Below are 14482 nucleotides of genomic sequence, written 5' to 3'. Positions count from 1 at the left end.
GGTCTGACGACAGTACCCAGATTAGCCGAAGGAGGGTGGTCTCCGCTGTTGCTGCTTACTCTGAGATCTCTTTTTTTTTTTTTTTTTTTTTTAAATTTATTTATTGGGAAAACTACAAAACATTTGCAATAAAAAAGTTTTTACAATCTCTCAATTCTTAGTGACCCGAGTAATTATATATAAATATATTCCACTCATCTTTTCATAGTATTTAGAAAACCCTCCCCTCCCTCCCTCCCAGTTTGTGGTGCGTCAAAGTAGGACCCCTATATATGAAACAACTTGATCTCAACTAACCAGACCTCCAACCACCCCATATCCTACTCCATTGGTATTCATTTTCCCTCCGTCTATATAAAAAATTTTCGTAGTTCTTTACCTTATCAATTAAATTTATCCATGTGTTTATGTCTGGAGTGGATCGGGCAAACCAGGTGCGGCTGATCAAAACTCTAGCCAACATCAGTACTCTACTCAGGAGAATCTTTTGATGCTTATGATTTTTTAATTTGGAGAGATCATTGAGAACAAATACTTGTGGTTCAAAAGGAATTCGAATTTTTAGTGTACACATAATACAGTTATTGATACCATTCCAGTAGTTTATAAGTTCTGGACAGGTCCATATCATATGGAGAAAGTCTGCTCCTACAGTATCACATTTGGGACAGTTGGACGTGTCTCTTAGCCCGCATTTATTCATCCACAATGGAGTAATATATAATCTGTGGCAGATATAAAATTGTATCAGGACATGGTTAAAGTTCTGGGATAGTGACGATAGATTCCCAAAAATATTCTCCCACCCTTCTATTTGTACATTCGGACAATCCACCTCCCACGCTTTTTGTCCTGGTGAGTGTATGTCACTAAACCGTACCTTAAGTAATAACTTATATATATTTGAAATTTTTATTCTAGAAAGTGTACCCCCTACCCAATCATTCAGAAAGGATAAATTATCTATATCCAACATCCGCTTATCATCCAAACTAGATAATACAGAACGCAATTGGAAATACCTAAACCATGAAAGATTTTTTATATTTTGTGTCATTTCTATATAGGGTTTAATTTCTCTATCTTTAACTACCTGTGAAATATATAAAATTTTATTCTTCTGCCAAAATGTGTCAGCTGCAATTTCATCCAGCCTTTGTAAATGCAAATTATGCCAAAGAGGCGTAAATGTGAGTGAACCCTTAACCTTCAACCATGTCCTAGTTATAGCCCACACCTTAAGGAGTAGTTTTATAGTCTCTCTATAGCCTTGCTCATAACTCTTCAATAGGCCAGATTCCAACAAGGAAAAAATATTATTGTGGGCGTGACTAGTTACCAACTTCCCCAGTAGTGCGCTATGCTCTGATTCATAGCATCTCAATAGCTGGGCTGCAATAAAGTACCCCTTAAAGTAGGGGAGATTTAAACCCCCGCACTCCACTGATTTATACAAATACTCCAACTTAATTCGAACTCGCTTTCTTCCCCATATTAAATCATTAATTAGTCTCTCCATAAGTTTAAAATGTTTGTCTTGTATCCAAATAGGTGTATTCCTGAGCACATAAAGAAATTGTGGTAGTATCACCATTTTAACTAGTGAAACTCGATCAGCTCTAGATAGGGGAAGTTTCAGCCAGATTCCTATTTTAGCTCTGATCTTTACCATTATGGGGATCAAATTAAGTTCTACAAAGTTTTCGACCCGAGACGATATAGTCAAACCCAAATATTGAAAAGTATCAACAATATCCAACTGTGTAACAGGAGCCTCTTTCTGTGGCAGGGGGTCTATTGGGAGCAGACTGGTCTTGGCCCAGTTTATAAAAAGACCAGACACCTCACCAAATAATTTAACCATTTGAATGATCCTAGGGAGAGTGGTTTCCGTGTGATCTATAAAAAACAGAACATCATCTGCATATAATGAGATGCGATCTTGTATTCCTAGCGTACCAAATCCTTTGACCTGATCGTCCTGCCTGATGGCCATCGCAAGGGGTTCGATATATATATCAAATAATAAGGGAGATAATGGGCAGCCCTGACGGGTGCCTCTGTTTAACTCGATACTACTACTCAAAATTCCATTAAGACTCAATTTAGCCCTTGGAGATCCATACAATAACCTAAGAGTACGTATAAACCTCTCTCCAAAGCCCATCCTAACAAGAACCTTCCAGAGGAAACGCCACTCCACCCTGTCAAAGGCCTTAGAGGCATCCAATGACAGGATGGAGCGGGCGGTCCCCCCAGGGGCCTGGATATTAGAAAAGAGCCGATGTAAATTATGATGTGTACCCTTATTTTTAATAAAACCGCTCTGATCCGGATGGACTATGGAGGAGATAACCCCAGAGAGCCTTGTAGCAAGGACCCTCGCCAAAAGCTTTACATCTGCATTAAGCAGTGAAATTGGTCTATAAGATTCTAGATCTAGAGGGTCCTTGCCTTTTTTTAGAATTAGTATCACTGTAGCCTCCATCATTGAATCTGGCAACCTCCCATCCTCCATTGATTCAGCAAAGACCTCCAATAATCTAGGAAAAATACAGTCCCCATATTTACTATAAAATTCATATGGAAGCCCGTCTGAACCAGGAGTAGAATTAGCTGAACCTAATTTAATAGCTCCCTCAAGTTCCTGAATTGAGACCTCCAATTCTAATGCTTTCTTTTGAATCTCAGTGATAGTTGAAAAGTTGATCCTATCTAGATAGAAATCTATCTTATCATCTGTAATATTAGAATCAGCCTTGTACAGATCAAGAAAATAATCAAAAAAGGCCTTCTCCACCGGACCCTGTCCAGTAACTATTCTACCATCCCTCACTCGAACCTTGTCTATATGTTTTTTAGGTTGTTGATTGGAGATTACTCTGGAGAGGAGCTTACCGGGTCGCCCAGACTCTGTAAAATATTTTTGCCCTTTAAAGAAGAGATTCTGTTGAGCTTTATCCAGTAAAAAATTAGCATATATTTGTGTGGCTTTTTGCATATTTTCCCTATTATTCTCCGTCTTATTTATATGGAAGGATTCTGTCGCTGAGATTACATGTTTTTCTAGATTTCTCTGTTTTTTTCCATATTCCCTTCTAAGATTCGTGATATTACTAACCATCAATCCCCTCATGTACGCCTTAAAGGTATCCCATACCACTTGAATTTTTGCTGAGCCGTAGTTAATATCCCAGAATCGGCCTATTTCATTTCGAATTATTTCATGTGTCTTTATAACTGATAACCAGTAAGGGTTTAGTCTAAAGGGAGGTTTTGGTGTATATCTTTCCTGAGAGAAGCATAATTCAAGTACTAACGGGGAGTGATCAGATATTGACCTTGTTTCATATTTCATTTGTTTTATCAGTTTCACATATTTGCTATTTATCAGTACTAGGTCTATTCTGGACAATGATTTGCCTGCTTTACTAAAGCATGAAAAAACCCTTTTCCCCTGTCCCAGAGACTCCCAAGCATCTTCAAATCCAGCCTCCAGACAAAACCGTGCGAGGGGAGACCCCTGGACCGGGCTGTCCCTCCTAGCACTCATAGAGACCCTGTCACATAGAGGATCGATGACACAGTTAAAATCACCAATAATCAATGTTGGACATTCTGGCCATTTATCCATGAATAATAGAAGAGAATTAAGAACCAGAAGAGAAAATGGCGGAGGGATATAGACAAAGGCCAAAATACATAACTCTCCCCCTAACCTGCAATATAGAAAAATAAATCTCCCCTGTTGGTCGACAGAGGATGCCTCACAAACGAAGTCAATAAGTCTATGTATCAACACCGTAACACCTCTCGAGTAGTTGGAGAGGGTAGAATGATACGTGTGCGCAGCCCATCCCCTGTCGACCACTCTAGTGGTCTCCTCAGTAAGATGGGTCTCTAGCAGGCATACTATTGCTGGTAGATGGGCCTGAGTCAAGTCAAAAACCGCTTGTCTCTTACCTCTCTCCCCCAAACCACGTACATTCCAAGAAAAAATTCTAATCATCGTCATCAACAATGGTTAAATGGAAGATCAGGAGAGAGGGAAAAAGGAGAAAACAAGAGGAAAAAAAAAGAAAATAATAAATTGAAAAAAGGGGAACCACACCCACTTTGACGCACCACAACCCAACCCCCCCCCCCTCACCCCCCTCCCACAGGCAATCCACCACATATTGTAGTAGATTTCTTTCCTATGACCAACCCTCGACCCTCCCCCCACTCAACCACCCCCACACCGCCATTATGAAGCAAAGAAAACTACATTTAGGGGTATGAGCCCCTTATAATACTAATTATTCCCGCCAGATCGTAACCCAATTGGGTCATCTCTTGTTTCGCTCAATCCAATCCGCGGCTTCTTCTGAGGTATCAAAAAAAAGGGTTTTATCTTCAAAAATAATCCGCAATTTGGCCGGGAATATAAGAGAATATTTAATATCCCTTTCTCTTAGCTTCTTTTTAACAGTCATGAATGTGCGTCTCTTTTCTTGTATTTCTTTCGAAAAATCAGGAAAAAAGGCCAGTCTAATCCCGTTATACACAACCGGTGAGGATTCCCTCGCCCTTCTCAGGAGGACATCTCTGTCCCCTGTAGTCAATGACTTAGCAAGGATTGTCCGAGGTTGTCTCCCTGGAATTGGTTTTCCTCCTGGGACCCGATGAGCTCTTTCAATCATAAAAAGAGGAGAAAATGACTCTTTACCAAAGTTCTCAAGAATTAATTTCTGTACAAATTCAGTTGGATTTTTTCCTTCCTCACCCTCTGGAATCCCTATTATTCTCACGTTGTATCTTCGTGACCTATCCTCCAGGTCCACTACCTTTTTCTTCAGGAGATTATTTTCCACTTTAAGTATAGAAACTTCCGTATTTATTTTTTTGGATTCCTTCTGTATAAGGGTGACGGAACTTTCAAGGGTGTTGACTCTGTCTCGCATTTTGGACAATTCATCTTTTATTAGTCCCACATCAACTTGAATAGATCCAAGTTGGGTTGTAACCACCTGTATTAAATCCCCGTTCTGTTTAACCGCTAGGAGTATTTCTTCCAGCGGGGAAGAGTTGTCATTAGGGATAGCTTCCCCCATTATTCCATCTTCCTCTTCAGGGTATCTAGCGCCTTTTTGTATTTCTCGCTCAGTTACCTCTGATTCATAATTTTTTTTTTCAAAAAATTCCTTTTGTCCGCCCCTCGTATTGACCCTTGGGGATTTCAGAAACTGGTCCAGTTTTGTTGGTTCAGCAGTTCTGGACCCGTGTTTCTGACCTGATAGATCAGTCGAACGCCTAAAGGCTTTTGGGCCCATATCTTATTCCTCTTTATTATTTTTTTTTTTAATATTAATTTTTTTTTTGGAATATTTATTTGGTTTTTTTTCCCCTTATTCCGCCTCCTTCTCTCCTTTAAATATATATCTTTTCTTCTTTGCTCTCCTTCTTTCTCTTTTTTTTTTTTTTTTTTTTTTTATTCTTTTTCTTTTTATTTTTTCCTTTTTCCTTATCCCCCTTCCCTTTTTTTTTTAGTGCCTTCTTCTTAGTTCTGTTTTTCTTCTCCTTTTTTTTTTTTTCTTTTTTTTCCTCTTTTTATTTTTTTTTTTTTTTCGCTCCCCCCCTTTTTTTTTTTTTTTTGTGTCCACTCTTCTTTATACTCTTTCTCCTCTTATTTTTTTTTTTTCCCCTCCACCTTATACTTTAAACTTTAAAGTTCACTTTCTTGTAATCATATGCAACTTAGTCAAACTCCGTTCAAGGTTAGTTGGAGTCAGCAGTCATGAGGAGGTTAGTCACTAGAGGAGAGAAGCTTATCGTCTTCTCCAACAAACCATCAGATAAGGGGAACACAGGTAGGGGGAACACAGGTAGGGGGAACACAGAGGTTACTCACTGACACCAGAAAGGGAGGTAGCAGATCAGGCAGGAACCGGAGGCACGTTCCACGGGGGTAAAGGAAAAAAAACCTCCAGACAGCAAACTGTTCACAGCGACATGGAGGGCAAGAAAGGAGGCAGGAGCCGCAGGAGCGGCAAAATCAGGAACGGCAGAATCGACAAAGAGCCGGAGGCAGCCCCCACATCCGAACCCGACAGCCGATAGCAGCAGCGTGGCAGGCTTGGGCAAAAGGCAACAGCGCCACGGTTCAACAGCGCTGATCACACGGTCCCGGTCGCAGAGAGGGTAGATGGAGGATTCGGCAGAAAGACGCCAGCATAATCGAAGCGGCAGCGGGGTAGCTGAGCAGCGGGGAAAGCCGGGAGCGCGACGTCCACTACGTCATCACGTCATCACTCTGAGATCTCTAATGTCATTGGTGGTGAAGGTGACGATGATGACGTGTCGATGGACTTTACGTGGGTGCCCACAAGAAAGGAAGAGGAGGAGAGTTCAGAGGGAGAGACGGAGCAGCAGATAGGGAGGAGAAGCAGGCAGAACTCACAGCGCACAGGAGGCAAAAAGCAGACTGCAAATGTATCTGGAGCGAGCCATCCACTATGCACGGTCATATTTTGTGCTCCCAGGATGCCGGCACATGGCTCCGCAGTGTGGGATTTATTTATTTTTTACGTGTTAGCTGCTGACAATAGTGTTGCCATATGCAGCCTGTGCGGTCAACGCATAAGTAGCAGTAAGCGCAACACTCACCTAAGGGCGACCCCCTTAAGAAGGCACCTGGCCTCCCATCACCGAGACCAGTGGGAGCAACGCCGTCAGAACCCACAAAGCCACACTCCCGGCGCTCCAGGTCCTGCCTCTTCTCCTTCTCCTCTCTCCTCCCATTTGACCTCCACTCCACCTTCCACCGTGCCGTCGTCACATTCATCTGGAACAAGGCAGGCTTCCGTGGGCCAAATGTTCGAGCGTAAAAAAATGATGTATACAAAGAGAGAGAGACACGGCGGCACTGCTTCCACTGGTATGGCCGTCAGTAATGGAATAACAGTGGATGTGGTATGATGTGCTCCGCTGTGTGGTGCTCAGCAAAACAGAGATACAGACTGTAGGTCACGATGAGAAGAGAGAAGAGGTAACAAAGTTGCGGCACTCACCGGAATACTGGTTACTTATTTATTCAGGCTTCCTTAGAAGACAACATGAAGGATCCAGGGGCGGACACAATGTTGCGAGTGGCGACAGCCGTTTCGCGCGTGGGATCGCGCTTCCTCAGGCCGCTGTATACGTCATCGCGCAGACATGCGCTTTATACAGGCGGACAGGGGACGGCCGGCACCGCCAGCCACTACTGTGCGCCCATGGATTAATGACATAAATTAAAAATATGCAAGCAGCAGGTACGAGTGTGGATGTTAAAAACAAGTTAATAAGCACAAAATCGGATACAAATTATCTAGTAATGCCCGCACCAAGCGGGCTTGGGCTACAAATTCATACATAGGTGGCAGGGGAAGTTTCAGGCGCCACAATATAGAATCAAATGTGATGGATACATTGAATTTCAGATAATAATAATATTCGAGCTGTAGAAGCCACATAGTGCCAGTATGGAGAGTCACAAGTACAGAAAAACCGTAAATACACAAAATCGCAAGTGCAAAAAAAAATCGCATCATGCGAATAATCACCCCTCTACTCTGAACGCATGCGAATTATAGGAACACTGACGTCATTCTTGTCATTCATGCCTGCCGCACCCATCGTTCCAGTTTGCATGATCCACCTTGCCTCCCTCTGCAGGAGCAGGCGGTGCCGGTCACCTACCCTAGGGATGGGACGGACATGCTCAACCCCCGCAAAGGAGAGGCAACGCGGATGGGCATCATGGGCTGTGCGGATGTGGTCAATAAGGCGTGGGCTACCTCTGCCCGACCGTATAGAACCAACGTGTTCACGGATGCGTTCAAATAGGGGACGAATTGTTTTGCCTATATAAAAACGTTTGCAGGGACAAAAAACTACGTATACCACATAAGATGTACGGCAGTTTATGAATTCCCGGACGGTATGTTGTACCCCCCCTATCAATAGATGTTTACTGCAGACGTTCAATGCACAAAATGAACAGTGGTCACATTTGAAGTTGCCCCTAGGCTTCCTAAGGGCTCTTTCACACCTGCGTTCTTTTCTTCTGGCATAGAGTTCCGTCGTCGGGGCTCTATGCCGGAAGAATCCTGATCAGTTTTATCCTAATGCATTCTGAATGGAGTGAAATCCGTTCAGGATGCATCAGGATGTCTTCAGTTCCGGACCGGAATGTTTTTTGGCCGGAGAAAATACTGCAGCATGCTGCGCCTTTTGCTCTGGCCAAAAATCCTGAAGACTTGCCGCAAGGCCGGATCCGGAATTAATGCCCATTGAAAGGCTTTTTCTCAATGGTTACCATGGCTGCCGGGACGCTAAAGTCCTGGCAGCCATGGTAAAGTGTAGTGGGGAGCAGTATACTTACCGTCTGTGCGGCTCCCGCGGCGCTTCAGAGTGACGTCAGGGCGCCCTACGCGCATGGATCACGTGATCGCATGGCACGTCATCCATGCGCATGGGGCGCTCTGACGTCATTCTGGAGCGCCCCGGGAGCCGCGCGGACTGTAAGTATACTGCTCCCCGCTCCTACTATGGCAACCAGAACTTTAATAGCGTCCTGGCTGCCATAGTAACACTGAAAGCATTTTGAAGACGGATCCGTCTTCAAATGCTTTCAGTTCACTTGCGTTTTTCCGGATCCGGCGTGTAATTCCGGCAAGTGGAGTACACGCCGGATCCAGACAACGCAAGTGTGAAAGAGGCCTAAGTCAGGTCTCGCCCTTAGGCGTAGAAAATACACTCCTGACAAGTTTGTCCTTGAGCGTGGGGCACTTTCTAAATGTGACTAACGGTTTTTCATTAGTGAGACTGCTGAGAGAGGAGTCCCCCTTCAGTAAGTCCCAGTTCTGGTTAATTACCTGTCTAACTACCTCAGCGGCAGAACTATATTGGAAGGAGAAAGCAAAGCGTGAGGGTTTGGCATTAATTCTTCCCTCCATGAGTAAGGAATTACGATCCAATTTGGCCGCCTTGTGAAGGGCTGCAGAGACACTTCTCGGTGGATAACCCCTATCCAAGAGCCTACCCCTAAGCTCTCCAGCCTGCCTAAAAAAGCCCTCATCGGTATTGTTTATCCTACGTAATCGGACAAATTGTCCGTACGGGACTGCGCGTTTGACCGAAGGCGGATGGAAGCTGGTCTGGTGGAGGAGGGAGTTGGTCGCCGTGGGCTTACGATAGCCGCTGGTGTGTACAATACCATCCTTTACAGTGACATGTACGTCCAAGAAATCCAGAGCCTCACCACCAAAATTGATGGTGAATTTCATATTCATTTGGTTACGTGCATTCAGATAGTCAACAAATGCATGGCACGGCCCCTCGCTCCCCGACCAGACCAGAAAAATGTCATCCACATATCTTAAAAACAAGTGGATATGACGCAGGAAGGGGTTATCCATCGAGAAGATATAGGTCTCTTCAAATACTGCCAGGTACAGTTTAGCAAATGTGCACGAAACAGGGGTGCCCATTGCAGTACCTAGTACCTGGCGGTACCACTGTCCATCAAATTGGAAGACATTATTTCTAAGGACAAGGTCCAATGCTTCATGGATGAAGTCATTAAATGTCGCACCTTTATCGCTTTTACTCAGAACCGTACTGACTGCCCGAAGTCCTAGATCATGGGGGATTCGGGTATATAAACTTTCGACGTCTAGAGACACAAGGTTAAAATCATCCTGCCACTCAAGTCCTCCGAGTGCCCGGAGAAAGTCACCCGTGTCCTTTAAATACGTTGGAGTGCTACTTAGCAAAGATCTAAGGAGCCAGTCAATATAGCCAGACAAAGGCTCAGTCACTGAACCGATCCCCGCGATAATGGGGTGACCCGGAGGTCGGGTCAGTGATTTATGAATTTTAGGTACAAAGTACCATGTAGAGATTTTGGGGGAAGGCAGGGATAGGTATAGGGTCTCCCCTAAGCTTTAGATACACCGTACTGTCTCCTAATTGCCAATGTGCCTCCTCCATATAATACTCCCTGGGCATCAGGACCACGTTCCCTCCCTTGTCGGCCGGCTTAATGACCATATTATTCTGTTTACTTAACCACAAGAGAGCGCGGGATTCTTCTACCGTTAGGTTAGAAGGTGCTGCGGGATACACCAGCGCACGCATTTCTCTCAATACTCGCTTGTGGAAAAGGTCTATAGCCGAGCCAGCCGGCATGGGAGGAAGGAAGGTGGACCTGACGCCCCCTGTGTACTTATTGAAATGACCTGTAGTGTCTACGGGTTCTTCTGGTTCAGTGTTAGACAAAAAATGAATACAGGCTATCTCCTCCTCACTAAATCTGCCTAGTAGATGAAAATTGGTAAAGGACATGGTAGCTGGGACCTCTCCCTGTAAGGGGTCAGAACCCTGAAGGGGGGTCTCGGCAAACAGCTTTTTAAGGTACAGCTTACGAACCGACAGAAATAAGTCAATCTCAAAATCCACTAGGTTGAACTGCCCAGGTAGGCTGTATCCCAGCCCTCTGTTGAGGAGTGGGATGCAGCCAGGAAGCAGTTCAGAGACCGTGAGAATGATAATTATGTTCTTTGTGGGTACATTTGGGTTCAGTTCATCGTGTTCTACTGCCGCCAGGAAACCTGGCGTCTCCTTCTCGTGGATTTTCGGATCTCTCTGGATTTTTCTTGAGCGTCCGCCACGCCCCCTTCTCGTGCCTTTTCTAAAGGGGTTGTTTCTTCGCCTGAGTTGATTCCATCCATTTCCTTCAGATTGGCTTGACTCAGAGTTACTGGCCCAGAGGTTGTGGCGTCCTCTACGTGGCATACGCTTAGGTCGAATCCGTTTATTGCCCCAGTCAAATACACGATCAAGTTCATAGTCGTTTTTATCTCTGATGAACTTGTCCCTTTTACGGTCTTTTATATCTGCCTGCGTGGCCAGTAGTTTTTTGTTTAGCCTCTTTTCAAATCCAGCAAATTGTGATTCAAGGAGTCGTTATTGGAGCTCCTCTTGCGCTGGTTCTATATGGTCGGGCAGAAGTAGCCCACGCCTTAATGACCACATCCGCACAGCCCAGGATGCCCATCCTCATTGCCTCTCCTTTGCGGGGGTTGAGCATGTCCGTCCCATCCCTAGGGGAGGTGACCGGCACCGCCTGCTCCTGCAGAGGGAGGCAAGGTGGATCATGCAAACTGGAGCGATGGGTGCGGCAGGCATGAACGACAAGAATGACGTGAGTGTTCCTATAATTCGCATGCGTTCAGAGTAGAGGGGTGATTATTCGCATGATGCGATTTTTTTTTTGCACTTGCGATTTTTCGCATTTGCGATTTTGTGTATTTATGTTTTTTCTGTACTTGTGACTCTTCATACTGGCACTATGTGGCTTCTACCGCTCGAATATTATTATTATCTGAAATTCAATGTATCCATCACATTTGATTCTATATTGTGGCGCCCAAAACTTCTCCTGCCACCTATGTATGAATTTGGGCATTACTAGATAATTTGTATCCGATTTTGTGCTTATTAACTTGTTTTTAAAATCCACACTCGTACCTGCTGCTTGCATATTTTTAATTTATGTCATTAATCCATGGGCGCACAGTAGTGGCTGACGGTGCCTGCCGTCCCCTGTCCGCCTGTATAAAGCGCATGTCTGCGCGATGACGTATACAGCGGCCTGATGAGGCGCGATCCCACGCGCGAAACGGCCATCGCCGCTCGCAACATTGTGTCCGCCCCTGGATCCTTCATGTTGTCTTCTAAGGAAGCCTGAAAAAAAAACTAACCAGTATTCCGGTGAGTGCCGCAACTTTGTTACCTCTTCTCTCTTCTCATCGTAAAAAAATGATGTCATCGGATAATCCTCTTGCCCAATGGCTGACCGCTAGCTTGTCGGAACTGCTAGCCCACCAACTACTGCCATATAAATTGGTGGACTCGGAGGCCTTTAGAAAATTTGTGGCCATTGAAACACCGCAATGGAAGGTCCCCGGAAGGAAATATTTCTCCCAGAAGGGCATCCCTGAACTATATGGCGACGTTCAGCGGCAAGTTAATATATCTGTGGCACACAGTGTCGATGCCAAGATACATCTGACCACAGTCACCTGGTTTAGCAAACACGGGCACGGAAGGTACACAACTTTTATTGTCCACTGGGTGAACCTTCTGATGGCCATCAAGCATGTAAACTGTGGCACCCGTGTGGATTTGGTGTTACCGCCACGGATTGCATGCAGGCCGGCCTCTTCTTCTCCTCCTCCTACTCCATCCTCCATCTCCCCCTCGGCTGACTCCTCCTTTTCCACTGCTACCGCCTCTTCCGCTGTACCCCCCAAGTTGTTCCTGGAAGCCAACAGCCACACCGATCCTGCACTGCTTTCAGCTCTGCAGTCACAGGCCGATCAGGAGCTAACCCTGCTCAATTTGACAGTTGGTATAGTGGTGTGCGACAATGGTGCCAATCTGCTGAGCACGCTTAAACAGGGCAAAATGACACACGTGCAGTGCATGGCACACGTCCTGAACTTAGTCATGCAGTGATTCGTCCAGGACATCTTGTGGCAGGCCAGGAAATCTCTGACCATTTTAGAATATCTTACACGGCCATGGCTCGCCTTGCTGACGTTGTGCCGCGACACCACTTTCCCATCAAACGTCTGATTTGTGACTGCCCGACGTGCTGGAACTCCACCTTGTGTATGCTTGATAGGCTGCTCCAGCAGAAACATGCCGTTAACGACTATCTGTACGAACACTGTGGCAGGACAGGTTCTGGGGAGCTTGGTTTCTTTTCACCGCGCCAGTGGCTGCTCATGCGCGATGCATGCAGACTTCTGCGGCCATTTGATGAGATCACCAAACTGGTCAGGCCGCTATCAGTGACATCATACCTTACGCCTTCTTTCTGGAGCATGCATTGCATCATGTCATTGATCAAACCATCGACGAGCAGGAGCTGGAAGATGAGGAAGTTGCAATGCTGAATGAATTCCCAGGAGGGCTACTCCATCTGAGAAAAGTCAGCAGGAGTCTGAAGAGTAGTCAGAGGAGGATGGTGGCTGGGGGGAGGAGGAAGAGCAAGAAGAGCAGGCTTTAAACTTTTTGGGGATCCCTGGTGTTGTCCGTGGCTGGGGGGAGGAGACCGAGGATGATATTCTCCTGGGAGATGAACAGGAGCCAGGGCACTCCACCGCATCCAATTTAGTGCAATTGTGGGCCTTCATGCTCCAGTGTTTGAAGAGGGACCCCCGTATAAAAAGCATAAAGGTCAAGGACCTGTACTGGGTGGCAACATACTTAGACCCCCGGTACAAACACAAAATGGCGAACATGTTACCAGCATCACAGAGGGCCTTCAAAATGAAGCATTTCCAGGTCTTGCTGCGAGAGATGCTGCATCCTGCTGTTGCAAGCACTGGCAGAGGAATTTCCACCCACAGCGAAACAGGTGCGGGTACCAATCCTGCCGCTCCTGCAAAAAGAGGGCGGTTTGAAGATGTGTTGGTCACTTCGGATATGAGATAATTGTCGCGGATGAAGTTTCAGATAGCTGATACTAATAAGTAAATGACCGACTGGCTTGATCCCAAACTAAGGAGCATATAGGTGAGCCCTATGAAACCCTAAGAGCTCTCCCTGACTGCTATGCACATGCAAGGGTCTCAATGGTAGACGATTGCATGCCCACATACCTAAGACTGTGTGACACCTGAAAACCTTATAATAGTGAGGCGACACGACCACCAGCTCCCTGCACTTAATACGGACGGAGTCAGGGTCACCTAGAATCAAGCCAGCAAGGAAACACAATAAAGTAAAAGACTTATCTGAGCAAACAGCAGCAGCAGCCTCCAGCAGTGAACACTTCATCCAGGAAGTAGTATAAACCCTAAAGTGAGGCAGTATGGGAGGGAATATAAAGGAAGTGTCACGAGGGTGTCAAGAGCCACGTCTGACTCCGTTATACCCGGGGTCAGGAAGTCACAGCGGGTGGCTGCGCGCTCTATGTCTAAAGATCACGGTGTTTCTTAGTGTTTGTTTTCTGTGTTTGCCTTGCTATCCTTTTTGTCTCACTCAGGGATCCGTAGCTTCTCCTCCTCAGCTGTTTCTTGTCTGCCACTCCCAAACTCCTTATATTCTCCTCTCACACTTCTCTTGTTGCCAGTTATAGAGATTCCTGCCTGGACATCTATGCTGACCCACTGGAGCTGAGAATCTGGTTGTTGTTCCAGAGTGCTACCCTCCGGATCCCTGTTGGGCTTTTGTTGTCTCCTGTTGTTGCCCTCCTGGGATTATATGCTTAGTTTGTATTGTCTGTCCTCCCCTTGGTGTTTTCCTTTAGAGCTAGTGGTGCGGACTAGTGTTCCCACCGCCCTGTTCACTATCTAGGGCTCATCCTAGGGAAAGCCAGGGTTTTAGGCACGTGATCGGCGTACGGGTGAGGAACCCGTCTAGGGACGACAGGGCAGCCAGGCGCCAG

The sequence above is a fragment of the Bufo gargarizans genome, chromosome 2, assembly GCF_014858855.1.
Source record: "Bufo gargarizans isolate SCDJY-AF-19 chromosome 2, ASM1485885v1, whole genome shotgun sequence".
Taxonomy (NCBI): Eukaryota; Metazoa; Chordata; class Amphibia; order Anura; family Bufonidae; genus Bufo; species Bufo gargarizans.
This window is presented reverse-complemented; position numbering follows the sequence as displayed.